The sequence below is a fragment of the Silurus aristotelis genome, assembly GCF_946808225.1.
Source record: "Silurus aristotelis genome assembly, chromosome: 21".
Classification (NCBI taxonomy): Eukaryota; Metazoa; Chordata; class Actinopteri; order Siluriformes; family Siluridae; genus Silurus; species Silurus aristotelis.
In genome coordinates this window covers 21,199,840-21,213,339 of record NC_139594.1, presented here as the reverse complement: position 1 = coordinate 21,213,339, position 13,500 = coordinate 21,199,840, and positions in this window count along the sequence as shown.

Below are 13,500 nucleotides of genomic sequence, written 5' to 3'. Positions count from 1 at the left end.
TCGAATTACAGACCAATTTCAAATCTCCCATTTATGTCTAAGATCTTAGAAAAGATTGTCGCTGCCCAGTTATGTAACCACTTGCAGGAGAACAATATCTTTAAAGAGTTTCAGTCAGGTTTTAGGCCCCATCATAGCACAGAAACTGCTCTAGTTAAAATCACTAATGACCTGTTTTTAGCTTCAGACCAAGGCTACATCTCCCTATTAGTTTTACTAGATCTTAGTGCCGCGTTCGACCCTATAGATCATGATCTTCTCCTCGATCGCTTACAGAATTACATCGGTATTCAGGGACAGGCATTAAGCTGGTTTAAATCCTACCTGTCCAATCGTTACCATTTCGTAGATTTAAATAGAGAGCTATCCAGGATAATGCTAGTAAATTATGGCGTGCCACAAGGGTCAGTTCTAGGACCCCTGCTTTTCACAATATACATGCTTCCGTTAGGAAATATTATTAGAAGGCATGGAATTAGTAGCTTCCATTGTTATGCTGATGATACCCAGCTATATATTTCATCCAAACCAGGCGATACAGCTCAATTAGCTCGCATAACTGAGTGTGTTGAAGAAATAAGAGATTGGATGACTCATAACTTTCTGCTATTAAATCCTGATAAAACGGAGATTTTGCTCATCGGCCGAAAAAATAGTACACAGAAGCTCCAGCATCTCAGCCTGCATTTAGACGGTTGTTCTGTAACTACTAGTTCAACGGTAAAAGACCTGGGAGTTATTTTAGACAGCAACTTATCTTTTAAAAATCACATCAATCAAGTTACAAAAACAGCCTTCTTTCACCTTAGAAATATTTCTAAGCTAAGAAATATGTTATCTATATCTGATGCAGAGAAGCTCGTCCATGCGTTTATGACCTCTAGAATAGACTACTGTAATGCATTACTAGGTGGATGTCCTGCATCATTAATAAACAAGCTTCAGTTAGTTCAGAATGCCGCAGCAAGAGTTCTTACTAGGTCAAGAAAATACGATCATATAACCCCAATCTTATCGTCCCTACATTGGCTTCCTATTAAGTTTCGAATAGACTACAAACTACTGCTACTCACTTATAAAGCACTAAATGGTTTGGCTCCCATGTATCTATCCAGTCTCTTAACACGCTACAATCCGTCACGCTCCCTGAGATCTCAAAACTCTGGGCTTCTAGTAGTTCCTAGAATAGCAAAGTCCACTAAAGGCGGTAGAGCATTTTCACATTTAGCTCCTAAACTCTGGAATAGTCTTCCTGACAGTGTTCGGGGTTCAGATACACTCTCCCAGTTTAAGTGTAGATTAAAAACATATCTTTTTAGCAAAGCCTACACATAACACACATCACACACATCACATCACAACCTTGTGCTCCAGAACATCTGATCACATGCACATTATCAACTTGTGTTGTTAATATCATGAACAGCAGCTACGCTAATTCCTCTCCACTGCTTCTCTTTCTCTCCCCATCCCGAGGCATCCTGAGGTTTGGCCAGCTCCAGTCACGTCCCACCTCGTGAAGATTATGGACCTATGGATGATCATGGAGAAGTAGATGCCGAGTGTTTAAAGGCCCTGGCATGGAGAAGCTGATGCTGGATCTATGATGATCACAAATTGTTCTGTATTGTTGAAAGATTTATGATCAAACTCTTGATGTCACCCATATGAGGATGGGTTCCCCTTTGAGTCTGGTTCCTCTCAAGGTTTCTTCCTCATATCATCTAAGGGAGTTTTTCCTTGCCACTGTCGCCACGGCTGCTCATCAGGGATAAACGCACACCATTCACCTTCACTGTTGTTTTCTGTAAAGCTGCTTTGAGACAATGTCTGTTGTGAAAAGCGCTATACAAATAAACTTGACTTGACTTGACTTGACAACTATGGTCTGACTTGACATCCATTTATTTGGCAGTGTTTTGTCAAGCTGGTGACGTCAAAACACGTGGCTATTCCGTGGTTCTTGAACTATTGCTGAAAGATCTTGTATACTTAGAGTCAGAAGGAAGGCTTGGCAGAAATGTAAAAGGTACCGTACAGAGTGTGTTAGCAGATGATTTAGCTACACATTGAATTGGCTATTTGCGGAAAATTTTTCAGGGCAGTACCCATGCAGATTTTGTCTTGGCCCTCGCTCAGATTATCAGTTGAAGAAGGTACAGGCAGGTGAATGTAATTTGAGGACTAAACAGGAAAACTCAATTCATGTTCAAACTGTGCTGAATGACCAAAGTAGTTCCCATTGCTTTGGTTTTAAAAAACAGTGTGCTTGTCAGGCGCAGGCAAACGAAGCGTGAGCCAAAATGAAAAACAACTGTGTTTAATGACACACAAAGCTGTAGAGAACACACTCATTGAGTCCAACAGGGAATAATAACGGACGCTTGAGAGCTGTGAGTAAGGGGCTTAAGTAGGCAGGCGGTTAATGAGACCCAGGTGTGCCTCCTCAGTAAGCCGGTGATGAGCTCCGGACGGGCGGGGTGCGCACAGGCGAGGAAGCAGGGAGCTCCCTGACAGTGCTGACTGGAAATGTCATGTCTTGAAAGGGGACTCACCAGATTTAATGCATGATCATTTTGAGGGGGTTTTTCTTCTTGAAATAGCAGTGCTTACATTTCTGGAGCACTATCCAGACTTGATACAGGCCTGTGGTCCTTTTTGTGGCTATGTGGACAATGAGTTTCGAAGGTAAACACAGGTTTTTTAAACGAGTAGTCCGGCATACAATTTCTTTCAGAAACATTTTAGTAGACTTTAGCAGCTGGATTTAGAACAAGCTGAAAGTGTTTCATGGTGTGTTTAGGAAGACCTATACAAAGATCATTTCAATTACATTTATAAAAAATCATTACAATGTTTTCTCAGGTCATGTTTTCACATAAGGTCTTTGTGTGCACACGTCAGTATGGTAGAAAGCTGATTATGTCTTTCACATTGTTGTTACAGTAAAATGATGGCTAAAATATCATCTTTTGGCCATGTATTTCACTTCAAGTTCTTTAGTGTCTGCAGAAAAGGCAGGTGTTTATTTTTGTATACTTTTTTTATACTTAATTTTTTTTTAATACTTTTTTTATACTTTATTTTTATTTTTTTTATATATATACTTTTTTATACTTTATACTTTCAAAAAAAAATAAAAAATATATATATATATACTTTATACTTATTTATCTGCCTTCTTTTCTTTTTCCCCATCCTATTCCTTCATGCCAGACTGTCATATAAAGCCTTTCACTGCATGTCGTACCCTGTATGTATGTGTATGTGATGAATAAAATTTGATTTGATTTGATTTGATTGTTTGGAGGTGCAGTCAGTGGCATGTAAGAAGACCAGAGGGGAGAAGAACACAGGTTTGCAAGCAATATCCTATAATTAAGCCATTCTTTGTTTTTTATTTTTATTTTTTCCAGGACAGTCATTGTGAACTGAACCCTGTTGACTTGAGACAACACACATTAAAGACTGTCACCAAACAGGGTTCTACAGATGGCAGTCTTTTAGAGACAGGGATCGTTTTGGAGGGTAAACAAGTGATTGCAGGATTACAGAGCATTCCTGCAGCATGTGTCATCCTGCTTGCCCTGATCTATGCAGTCAATCTGAGCGATCCCAAAGAAAAACTGTACAGTAAAATGACTTTAATGTAATAAAATATTACACAGGGACACTTTAAATAAGAATTATTTGAAAGATTAAGCAAACCTATAAAAGAAAATGTTTTATGAGTGTTTGAATGTGGTGATTCAAATGCACTGAATTTTATGTTTCTAAAATATTGAACAGTAGAACGAGCTGAACATGAATTCAGTGATAGTCAGGGTCACTCTGAGTAAAGATTTTTATTAAAGGAAGGTAAAATAAAGGTTATTTTGCTTTTACTGTATTTACTGTTTTACTGAAGTCTCAAACACTATACAGTAAAGATGTTTGAAAAAAGTGTTTGAATATGGGCCTTGATTTTATATATATATATATATATATATATATATATATATATATATATATATATATATATATTTACACCACTAACAAGAAATTGTATTATTTGTGCTTGGACAAAAAAATAAATAATGTATTGCTATTTTATGTCTTTTTTTTTCTTTTTTTTTTATAACGGAAATGCCGTTCTGAAGCATCTTTACATCTATTTTGATCGCTCCCACCACCAATACTGTAAGTGTACTGTAAGTGCGGCTGCTTGACAGTGCGGCCGCAGACATTCTTCTTATACAAATATGATCATTTGTATAATATGTGTAATATAATATCAGTAGTAAAAAATGTATTCTCACAGCGACATGTGTGCACATTTCGGCCAGCTAACAAGAAGAGATGGCATTTCTCAGCAGTGCTACTGGCCTGGCATTTCTGCAGACATCGAGAAATGTCCAATGTCCAAAAATTTTAATGTATGCAACGTAAGCATTTGGTGAGGAGGCAGCAAAGTTGGAAACTTTAAAAACATCAACTTGATTAAACACTGCAATAATTAAAATGTTTGTTTTCTTCTTTGTGTCACTCGGACCCATTGTATAACTGAAACTTTCATTTCCTGCTATTATTTTCCTCTGACCTCTGGTATAACTAACATTTGAATATCCTTTTCTTTTCTTTTGTTCTGATACATGGTATAACTGATATATCAATTATTATTGTTATTATTATTATTATTACACAATGGAAAGTGAAAAGCAGAGTCACACAGTATAATGGGGATTCTGGGGCTGGTTCTTCCTACAGTCTATCAACATGATCGGTGAGTCAGACATGTCTTGTGTCACTGTGTTGAAATCATGTCATTTACATTCGGTTTGACAGCAACTTTATTCAGTTTCTATTTATGGGTTTTGGTGCGATACTGTACCTCCTTTGCAAGAAGTTTTGGTTTGGCGCATAGGTCCTGCTTTATTTGTTTAAAGGATCAATTCCTCCAAGCCTTATTGCTTCTCTTTTCTCATGGGATTTCAGGAGAATACACATCTGCCACATTCAGAAAAGAAAAGAATAAATGTGAGAGCAGGCAGAGAGCAGAGCTGTATATAAGTGTACAGACATCTGACACTTCAGTAGAAACTTAACTGTAATGGACTGTGAAGATGGAGAGTCATGATTTCAGCAGGACTCTATGCCACCACTAGCACAAAGAATAATACATTGGTTAGAATGAAAGTTAAGGAAGCAGAAACATCATGTCAAACCAAATGAAATTTACATAGCGGTTCTGATTTCACCACAGTGACACAAGACATGTCTCTGGACCCTGAACCATGAGCACTGACTCCCCATAGAACCATAATCTAGATGTGTGTGCACTGTAATCTATCAGGTGGAGAGGGTGAAGGTAAAGAGAAAAAAGGAGCAGGCAAACCACGTGACATCCACCACTTCCTGCGAAATATTATCCCAGCTAAACTGATTTAACATCCTTAAAAAACAGGACCTCCAGAGCGCATGCAAACCGGACTGTCAAAAGCCATATTGGCCTAAAAAGCAGGAGCTCTGAAACAACTGCAATCCATGCAATCAACAGCCAGGCAACGTGACTTAGTGCACACAAACGCCCTGGTTCTGTTACCTTGTAAAGGATTTGGCCTTTATCTCTGCAGCCTGATAAAACATTACAAAGACTCATCCTCTGGAGCTCAGAGCAGCCACAGTGTTCATTTAGGTGCATGGAATCCCCTCCCACAATATCCAACATCCCATGCCCAGAAAAGAGCACCGTGGCTGCTATGAGCTCCAGGGGAATCTCCATAGGAGTTTGAAATTCCCCAACAAGGCAACAGAACCAGAGGGGGGAGGGTGCAGGGAAAGAGAAAGAAAAGCCCATGAATCAGCTTCCTTTCTCTGGCTCAAACCTCCAGACGCACATAGGCGTTTCGAGTGCTTGGCCCCTTCGATCGCTACCGTCCACCAAAATCCCGATGACACGTCTTTTAAGAACCTACAAAGTTGAACCTCCAGAACGTCTGCAAAACCTCCTGCCAAAAGCCGTCTGACGGACTGGAATAGTGTAAGCCAACGCCCTGGTTCTGCCCCGCTGTCACGGATTTTTGACTTTGTCTCTCAGCACAGACACGGCGCCTTCTTCTGGTCATGAGATGTAGGATGCTTCTATATATCCTTATATATATACACATCTCCATATACCCCACATCTGTGAAAACCCTGCGTTCGTGATTGGACAAGGGGCAATTTATTGCCCCATAGAAACTAATGGGGAAACCTTTAGAATACAGTCACTGAGTAACAAAGAGGGCAGGAAGTGTTTGAAAACACAAAGACTTCAGGCATGTCATATGTCAAAGCAAACAGCCCTTTGGGGTGAATTGCATCATGGGAGATGGCATTACCCTTCCTTTAATGTGCAGAAGGGCATTATGGGTAACAAAATGGGTGGGGTCACAGAAATACAGGAAAGGGTACATGTGACATTAACAAACTCTGCCATAGGAAGTAGCACTGTGGGTAACATAGTGACGTCACGTCAAATCACGCCCCCAACATTAGTCCAAATTAGCCTAAAAACTAACATACTCAGAAATGTGTCAAAACACTCGGCACAGTGGGGGGAGTTGAACCGCGGCTGATCGATGACGTCATGTGACTTCATAGGCCAAGCACAAAGCACAAACCTATTAGCTTACCGCGTCCCTAATCTCGCGCCGACCCGGACGTGTGACACCTCAAACCGCTCGGCACGGACTGGGGAATCTCCGGTAGAGTGCTACATCTACACCGCGTAACGTCACAAAAAACATCAGAGAAATCTCCAGCAACACAAGCGTGTCAAACGTCTAAACACTCGGCACGGTGAGGGGAGTCGGTTACTGGGTCATATGATGATGCCATGTGACGTCACTGGCCCCGCCCCCTGTCGAAACACTCGTCACTTGTCACTTGTTTTTTTTCTTTGTTTTTCTCTGACCTCTGTTTAACTGCAATAATTAATTGTTCATTACTATTATTATTATTATTATTATTATTATTATTATTATTATTATTAGCAGCCAAAGTATGGGAGTAAATATCTACAAAAATGTTAACAAAGGTCAATGTTTTGAAACCAGAGCTGCTATGTAAATGTCATCTAGTTTGACAGCAACTTCTTTTTGTAACCCAATAAATAGAGATGTAAAGCAAATATCTCATTCCAGAATCTTCATTCCAGTTTCCATTTATAAGCTCTGGAGCTATAACAGCATTGCAACAAGCTTTGTTTGGGAGATTAGGTTCTGCTGTCAATCCACCACGATTAAACCATGCATACTGTAGTAAAATGATGGGTTTGTCAATAGTAATCAATTAGCCAATGAAACATCTACCAGAGATAAAAGTAAAGTAATAGCAGTTATACCAGACATCAGAGTAAATTAATAGCAGTTATACCAGAGGTTAGAGCAACTTAATAACAATTATACCAAAGGTCAGAGTAAAGTAATAGCAGTTATACCAGAGGTCATTTAAAATAATAGCAGTTATACCAGAGGTCAGAGTAAAGTAATAACTGTTATACTATGGTTTGGAGGGACCTAATCAGAAAATCTAAATTTGACTTATACTGTACCAAATGTTGGAGGAAAATAATAGCAGTTATACCAGAGATCAGAGAAAAAGTTATGGCAATTATACGAGTGTCAGGGGAGCGAACGAACGGGAGGCGGAAGCCGGAGTAAAGCTCGCTCGGATTTATTAACGAGAGTGAGAGGAAGAGATAAACACAAGCGCACACACACACACACACACACACACACACACACACGGCAGCAAAGAGGGGTATCCGTGGTACACCCTGGAAGGGCGAGGTCCACACAGTCTGAGAATGAACAAACCGGAGGATAGGGGTGATCCGAGGTGCGCTTTGGGGAGAAAGCGCAGCCGTGGGGAGAGTGCAGAGTACGGAGGGAAAGACACACATAAGGACACGTAGCAGCACAATACATTTAACACATACAATAACGGACAAAGGAGTGCTTGTGAGTGAGGGGCTTATGTAGGAGCCTGGCTGAGTGATAATGAGCCACAGGTGTGCGTGATTAATCCAGGAGCTCCAGAGAGAGTGGAGGCATGACAGCCACCAAAGGTAAAGTAATAGCAGTTATACCAGAGGTCAGAGTAAATTAATAACAGTTATACCATGGGTTGGAGTAAAACTAAGCAGAAAATCTAAATTTGACTTATACTGTACCAAATGTTGGAGGAAAATAATAGCAGTTATACCAGAGATCAGAGTAAATTATTAGGAGTTATACCAGAGAACAGACTAAAGTAATAGCAGTTATACCAGAGGTCAGAAGCAAACAAAGCAGAATATTAAGGTTATACCATGGGTCAGAGTGAAACAAATTGCAAACTCCAAATCAAAGTCAGTTATACTGGAGTTTAGATAAATTAATAGCACTTTAAACGTGGGTTGTAGCAAAACCAAGAAGACAATTAAAATCTTGATCATACCAGAGATTAAAGGAAAAAAAAACAAACCAATTCAGTTGTAAGAAAAACTTCAATTTCAGTTATACCAGAGATCAGTGTACAAACCCGATTCCAACTGTCCAGATGGGACACTGTACAAATTGTGAATAAAAAAGGAATGCAATAATTTACAAATCTCATAAACATATATTTTATTCACAATAGAATATAGATAACATATCAAATGTTGAAAGTGAGACATTTTGAAATGTCATGCCAAATATTGGCTCATTTTGGATTTCATGAGAGCTACACATTCCAAAAAAAGTTGGGACAGGTAGCAATAAGACCGGCTGGAAAAGTTAAATGTACATATAAGAAACAGCTGGTGGACCAATTTGCAACTTATTAGGTCAACTGGCAACATGATTGGGTATAAAAAGAGCCTCTCAGAGTGGCAGTGTCTCTTAGAAGTCAAGATGGGCAGAGGATCACCAATTCCCCCAATGCTGTGGTGAGAAATAGTGGAGCAACATCAGAAAAGAGTTTCTCAGAGAAGAATTGCAAAGAGTTTGAAGTTCTCATCATCTACAGTGCATCATATCATCCAAAGATTCAGAGAATCTGGAACAATCTCTGTGTGTAAGGGTGAAGGCCGGAAAACCATACTGGATGCCCGTCATCTTCGGGCCCTTAGACGCCACTGCATCACATACAGGAATGCTGCTGTAATGGAAATCACAACATGGGCTCAGGAATACTTCCAGAAAACATTGTCGTGAACACAATCCACCGCGCCATTCGCCATCGCCCGCTAAAACTCTATAGGTCCAAAAAGAAAGCCATATCTAAACATGATCCAGAAGCTCAGGCGTTTCTTCTCTGGGCCAAGGCTCATTTAAAATGGACTGTGGCAAAGTGGAAAACTGTTCTGTGGTCAGACGAATAAAAAAATTACGTTCTTTTTGGAAAACTGGGACGCCATGTCATCCCGACTAAAGAGGACAAGGACAACCCAAGTTGTCTCAGCGCTCAGTTCAGAAGCCTGCATCTCTGACGGAATGGGGTTGCATGAGTGTGTGTGGTATGGGCAGCTTACACATCTGGAAATGCACCATCAATGCTGAAAAGTATATCCAAGTTCTAGAACAACATATGCTCCCATCCAGACGTCGTCTCTTTCAGGGAAGACCTTGCATTTTCCAACATGACATTGCCAGACCACATACTGCATCAATTACAACATCATGGCTGCCGTAGAAGAAGGATCCGGGTACTGAAATGGCCCATTCCTATTCCTAAACTTGAGCAAATTGTCTTCTCAGTCCCCAGACGTTTGCAGACTTTGCAGAAGAGGGGATGCCACACAGTGGTAAACATGGCCTTGTCCCAACTTTTTTGAGATGTGTTGATGCCATGAAATTTAAAATCAACATAATTTTAAGGGAAAAATAAGTTGATTTAAAAAAAAATTTGGAATCGGGTTTGTATGATGTTTAGTTGTGATGTGTTTTAAGTTACCAAAATGACAGTAGCACTTTAATAGTTTAGCCATTTATAAATGTTCAGATGAGGAACAGTGTTGCCAGATTGGTGTATTTTCCAATAATTGTTCAAAATCCATACAAAACTCTATAGCAAATACACAAATCTTACCAAAAACATTACAAATTAAGTCATAACGAGAACAATACTGTGGCGCATCACAAATGTTCAATATAATAAAGCAAATGAAATGTTACGTTGTAACTACGTTGTAAACTATTTTCCATGTCTGTCATTTAACACAACAGAAGTTTATTTCTATAGAGCTTTTCACAATGGACATTGTCTCAAAACAGCTTTACAGAACTTATGGATTAAAGTGAATGATGTGTGTTTATCCATGATGATGAAGCCTGGGGTGACTGTGGTGAAGGAAAAACTCTCTTAGATGAATGAGGAAGAAACCTTGAGAGGAACCAGACTCAAAAGAGGATCCATCCTCATTTGGATGATATCAAGAGTGTGATTATAAATCTTTCAACAATACAAAACACTGGAGAGTGGGAACTACCATGAGTACCGGAGTGAATGATTGTGAGTAATGTCCTTTCTAAAGTCTTCTACAGTTAGATGACTTTGTTGATTCAGGAGCTACTGAACAACTCATAAAATAGCTCAATATTTGAGATCATCATAGATCCAACACCAACTTCTCCCAAAGTTTAGGAGCTAAATGTAAGAATGCTCTACCACCTTTAGTGGACTTTGCTATTCTAGGAACTACTAGAAGTCCAGAGTTTTGAGATCTGAAATAGCATGATGGATTGTAGTGTTTTAGAAGATTGGAGAGATAAATTCTTTAACACACTCACTTAGCCTGGTCACTTGAGATGTTTCATCTGGTTTGGATGAGATATATATAGTTGGGATCAGCACAAGAGTGGAAGCTGATCCCATGCCTTCTAATAAGATTTCCCAAGTAAACCATGTATATTGGGAAAAGCAGGGGTCCTAGACAGAGGTGGGACATAAAGTACAAATACTTCATTACTGTACTGACGTAGATTTTTCTGGTATTAGTAATTTGTCAAGATTTATTTTCCAGACAACTTTTTACTTTGAATAATTATATTTTTACACAAATACCTGTATTTTCTACTTTCTGCCTTCTCTGTCTCCTCTCTTCACAGACACACAAATATAACTGAATCTAAGTGAATATTTGCCGCACAGACATAATAAATGTATGTATAGAATGCTTGAAAAGTCATATACATACATTTATTATATCTGTGAGGCAAATATTCACTTCGATCAAAAAACTGTAGCTCATAACTTTCATCTGGGTTACATAATCAATTCTGTAAGTGATCCAGGAGAAGGTCATGATCTAATGTATAGTGTCGAATGCAGCACTGAGATCAGAGAGATGAAGCCTTGGTCTGAAGCTAAAAACAGGTCATTAGTGATTTTAACTAGAGCAGTTTCTGTGCTATGATGGAGCCTGAAACCTGTATTTAACACTTCTTTCAGTAGTTAAGTTGGAATGGGATCTAACAGACATGTTGTTGATTTGGTTTTGGTGGTCCTGTATTACAATTGTGTTTCTAATCCTTTTTTTCAGTTAAAGAAATTCATAAAGTCCTCATTACTAAACTGTGATGGAATTCTATTTTCAGAGATCTGATTTGTAGTAATTTAGTTACTGTACTAAAAATTAACCTGGGATGTTTTGTTTTTTTATTTTTATGAGTTTGTTCAGGTGCTCTAGCAGGGTTTAGCGCCTGTGTGTAGCTGAGCATACTGTCTTTATACTTCCAATTCTAAATACCTCCAATTTAGATTTCCTCCATTTTCTCTACAGATTACGGGCTGCTCTGTTGAAGGCTTGAGTACGACTATTATACCATGGTGTAGGTGTTTATTCTCTAACCATTTTTAATTGACTGGGGCAACCGTGTCTAAAGTGCCAGAAAGGATAGAGTCTAATGTTATGGTAATGTAATGGTCTGTGATGTCATCACTCTGAGGTAAACTATCTATATCAGTGATGTCTGCTCAATGGGATATTATTAAGTCTAGTGTGTGATTAAAACAATGAGTTGGTCTGGTGATGTTTTGTTTAACCCCAAAAGAGTTTAATAATCCACAAATAATATTCCTATGGAATTATTTACATCATCTACATGAATATTAAAATCTCCTACAAGCAGCACTTTATCAAAATTTATCCTTATGTCTGATAAAAAAATGAGCAAACTCTGGAAGAAAATCACTGTAGGCCCCTGGGGGTCTGTACACGGTGGCCAGAGCGAGAGATAGTAGGGGTTTTCTATGCCTGTCTAAAAGTACAGTAAGAACGATATATCACTTCAAATGATATAAACCTGAATCCTTATCTGTGACTAACATTAAAAAGGACACTATAAATGGTTGCTACACCACCCCATGACGAGTCTGATAGGGCTCATGCTTATAAACATTTCCTGATGCTGTAGACTTGTTTAGACTCATAAAATCATCTGGTTTAATCCAGGTCTCAGTGAGATGCACAGATAATAATCTCTCAGCACGCTGTGATTATTATCTGTGATCATCTCATTTACAATGAGGGCTTCGGGTACAAGTGATCTAATGTTTAAAAGACCATACTTTAGAACTTTCTTGAGTTTGCTTATCTGACATGTACCAGTTTTAACTACAATAAGATTATTTCTGGATCTTGTATATTTATTTCTTGATCTCACTACATGGGGAATAGACACAGTTTCTATGAAGTGGGCTGTGTGTGTACTTGTAGCGATTTGGTTTGTTGTAAAATGTTATCATATTTGTAATTTGCATGATGTCTTACCAGTCAGATGGTGTGCAGCATCCTGGAGATGTTGTCTGATTGGACTGTAGCTCCAATTCTGCTGGGGTGCAGGACATCAGGCCGTGTTGAGAAATTTAATGATAATAAATATAAAAATATATGTACAGTGGTATCTTGACCTACGAGTGCATTAATGTACGAGTTTTCCGAGGTACGAGGGGTCACTCGTCGATTTTTAGCTTTGTTATGCGAGCAAAAAATTGAGGTACGAGCTCAAGGCGACGCCGCTGCTAGATGGTGAAGCGAAGCCAGAAAACGAAGATTGTGACAAAAATTAAGATAAGCAAAGAAGAAAAAGTAAAAATGTTAAAGTTTAGGGATACGTAGTGTACAGGAGTGATAGTAAAAAGCAAGTTTTTCCTCCGCCTCCGCTTATCGCAGCGGTGAGAGAGCCGCATCCTAACCACTAGACCACCAGGGAACCATAAATATAATAATATATAATATAAAATAATAATAACAGCAATAATAGTAGAAAAGTCGGGTTTAATAGGGTTGGTGAGTGCAAGTGCATCATGCACTGTGCAAAATTCAGTCAAAAGTCATGTATGGAGCTGCCTATGTGGTTAAACACCTCGGCTATGCGGAGAAAACAGAGAGACCGCATGACATCTTTACTCATCTTGCATAATAGGGTGCATAAAGTTCACCAATGTAATTTAACTTAGGTCAGCTTCAGCTATCAGTAGTTAAATCTAGTAATATATAATATCATTTAGCAA